The sequence below is a fragment of the Hylobates moloch genome, unplaced genomic scaffold (assembly GCF_009828535.3).
Source record: "Hylobates moloch isolate HMO894 unplaced genomic scaffold, HMol_V3 SCAFFOLD_3010, whole genome shotgun sequence".
Classification (NCBI taxonomy): Eukaryota; Metazoa; Chordata; class Mammalia; order Primates; family Hylobatidae; genus Hylobates; species Hylobates moloch.
The window spans coordinates 3,206-7,071 of NW_026655285.1; the positions used below are offsets into that span (position 1 = coordinate 3,206).

At 38.6% G+C, this 3,866-nt stretch overlaps 1 pseudogene; it reads right to left on the reverse strand.

The window, feature by feature from the left end:
- Positions 1 to 1,727: 1,727 nt before the first annotated feature.
- Positions 1,728 to 2,060, reverse strand: LOC116465105 (large ribosomal subunit protein eL33-like; annotated as a pseudogene).
- Positions 2,061 to 3,866: the final 1,806 nt, after the last annotated feature.

The window sequence follows — 3,866 nt, forward strand, 5'->3', positions numbered from 1 at the left end:
TAGTTTGCTAAGGTTTGGTTTGTAGGAAATATCTTGTGAAACTGGAATCTGGGGGTTTAACATAACCTTCCCATAGACCCAAGCATGAAGATTTAATACCTGTGTCTGAGTCAATCTGTCCAGGTGAACTAACTTGTTGGAGAGCATCAGTTTTTTGGCAAATACCTTTTTTCAGTCATTTTAAGCATCTGAAAAGCAGAGCAGGCATTTTTACAAAATTAATGTTAATCAGTTAGTTATTCCAAAAAATAAAAATAAATAAAAAATAACTCGTTGGCCACTTCCAAGCTTCTGTCTTGTATTAGGTTCCCTAGAAGGCAAGCTTCAGACAGAATTTTGGATGTATGTGGTTTATTGAAGTGAAGAAGTGCTCTCGGGAGAAAAGGGGTATATATTCAAAAGAAAACACACCTTTCTACCAAAAAGACATATACACTTTTGTGTTAAATGTAGCACTATTCACAATAGCAGAGATGTGGAATCAACTTACGTGCCCATCAATGGTGGACTAGATCAAAAAAATGTGGTACATATACACCATGGAATACTAGACAGCCATAAAAAAGAACAAAATCATATCCTTTGTAGCAACATGGATGCAGCTGCAGGCCATTATCCTAAGTGAATTAATGCAGGAACAGAAAACCAAATACCCCATGTTCTCACCTGTAAGTGGGAGCTAAACATTGAGTACTCATGGATATAAAGATGGCAAAAATAGAAACTGGGGACTATTAGAGTGGGATGGGAGGGGTACAAGGGTTTAAAAACTATCTGTTGGGTACTCTGGTCAGTACCTAAGTGATGGGATCAATCATACCTCAAACCTCAGCATCATGTAATATGCCCCAAAACAAACCTGCACATGCACCTGAATCTAAAAGTTGAAAATAATAATTTCCATAATAATAATAATAATTTTTGTTGTTTATTGATGAGTAGTATCCCATCATGTGGACCATGGCTTAATTATTTACTTGTTGAAAGATGTTTGTTCTGTGTCCAGTGTTTTGGGTATTATTAATAATGCTGCCACAAATATTCATTCAGGTTTTGTGTGAACATAGCCATTTCTCTGAGATAATGCTCAATGTAGCCCCTTCTAAGGTATAAAAATCTCGTTAACTATGTGGCAAAGCACTCTAGAATTGCAGGGTTGAAGGGGCTCTTAGAAGTCACCTAGTCCAACTCCAAGCCATTAGCCTTAAAATAAAAGTTTTTAAGCTTTTCTGTGAGAGCTTATATGAGTGCCCAGAGGTATCAGAGTGAAGCTGAAAACTTTAACAGGCAACATTCATCTAGAGAGTTCATATTTCTGAAACCTGGAACAGTCAATCAAGTTCCTTTTAGGGTAAATAAAAGAGTCTCGCTTTAAATGAGCTGAAGCAAAGTTTTAAAGCACATACAGTACTTGGAATCCCAGCAGCAGGAAACAGAAACCCTGACCTGAAGAACAAAGGTAGTTTCCCTTTTGTCTCTGTTTCTCTCCCACTATATGATAGCATATGGTCTCTCAGGACATCTTCTCCCTGCTCATGTATTTTACTCTCTTTTTCTTTCCTCGACTCTCTGTTTCTTTGTGCTCAGTGTCACCCCTCCACAGACCCTGGATTTACATGCCCTCAGTTTAAGCCAGACACAGAGGATTTCTATCCTTTTGTGAATCCTGAGTCTTATTTTTTTTACAAGAGCACAAATCCACTTTTATTTATTTACTTTTCATTAGTTTAAATCCTTGAGGGACACAGCATCACACGGATTTTGTGTCCAATGGCCTTAGCAGGAGGATTGCTTTGGAATTTGGAACAAACCATGCCACTGTTTCCATGGGCCTGAATTACCTTTCCCCAGATTATTATGGCTTTGTTTGGTTTACTGCCAGGAATCGCTGTGTTGTTCTTCCCTTTGTATACATCAGCACATTTCTTGCCCAAATAGAATTCAGTTTCATCTCAGGCATAAACACCTTCAATTTTAAGAAGAAATGTATGCTCCCTTTGGTTCTAGAGACCCCACTTATAGACAGCAAAAATAGCCTTGGACCATAGCCTTCCAGACATCTTTGCCTTTTAGAAGTCCTGTTCCCAACAGGTCTCCACAGGCTGCAAGATGGTGGAAGGAATCTGATTCTTACTTTCTAGGACAGAAAATATGGTTGCCCTAGCTTGGTACATATGTTGTCCTCTAACAGTCAGCAGTGACCAGTTGCTTGGAGTGACAATGAGGCACTTATCACAGAGAACTGATATGGCTGTCACTTTTGTGGGTGAATATCCATGGGCAGGTCAAATCCACAACTAGTAGTCTATTCAAAGCCTTATGTTAATTGTGTAGTTACATGGCATTTTGTTAAAATATAATATTCTCTCCCTTAGGGGATTTAGGGGTCGAATCTCAAGTTGAAATGAAGTGTTTGTGTTACATCTTAAAATGATGAAATCCACATAGATGCATTCCACTTACATTATTCTTAAAATCTACCTTTACCCAATTCAGGCCTTTTGGAGGGTCCAACAACAAAGCAAAACAAGGTGAGAACAGCGCCACATTCTGTCCCACCCCTATACAGAATCAGCGCCAACCACCTTTGGCCCACACATTATCGGACATCTTTGGATGAGGACAGGGTACTTCAGTTTTGAGTACACTTTTCTTGCAATTTGTAAAGGCAAGAAATAGAGCTGGAGAAAGGCATCTAGAAACACTTGCTTTCGATTGACTAAGCTTTTATCTATATATGAATTCCTCAAATAAATAGATATAATAATGTAAATATATACAAATGTTTATATATATACAGTGTTGTCCTGCAGACTAAATGAGATGACACATGTATAACACTTAGAACAATGCCTGGCACTAAGTAACATGTCAAATGTTAGCTATCATGTGGCAACATCTTAGCACCATCAGCAGTTGAGGTTCTCAAGAAGCGAAATGTAATCCAGCATATAAACAGAACCAAAGACAAAAACCACATGATTATCTCAATAGATGAAGAAAAGGCCTTTGACAAAATTCAACAACCCTTCATGCTAAAAACTCTCAATAAATTAGGTATTGATGGGACGTATCTCAAAATAATAAGAGCTATCTATGACAAACCCACAGCCAATATCACACTGAATGGGCAAAAACTGGAAGCATTCCCTTTGAAAACTGGCACAAGACAGGGATGCCCTCTCTCACCACTCCTATTCAACATAGTGCTGGAAGTTCTGGCCAGGGCAATCAGGCAGGAGAAGGAAATAAAGGGTATTCAATTAGGAAAAGAGGAAGTCAAATTGTCCCTGTTTGCAGATGACATGATTGTATATCTAGAAAACCCCATCGTCTCAGCCCAAAATCTCCTTAAGCTGATTAGCAACTTCAGCAAAGTCTCAGGATACAAAATCAATGTACAAAAATCACAAGCATTCTTGTACACCAATCACAGACAAACAGAGAGCCAAATCATGAGTGAACTCCCATTCACAATTGCTTCAAAGGGAATAAAATACCTAGGAATCCAACTTACAAGGGATGTGAAGGACCTCTTCAAGGAGAACTACAAACCACTGCTCAACGAAATAAAAGAGGATACAAACAAATGGAAGCACATTCCATGCTCATGGGTAGGAAGAATCAATATCGTGAAAATGGCCATACTGGCAAGGTAGTTTATAGATTCAATGCCATCCCCATCAAGCTACCAATGACTTTCTTCACAGAATTGGAAAAAACTACTTTAAAGTTCATATGGAACCAAAAAAGAGCCCGCATCACCAAGTCAATCCTAAGCCAAAAGAACAAAGCTAGAGGCATCACGCTACCTGACTTCAAACTATACTACAAGGCTACAGTAACTAAAACAGCATGGTACTGGT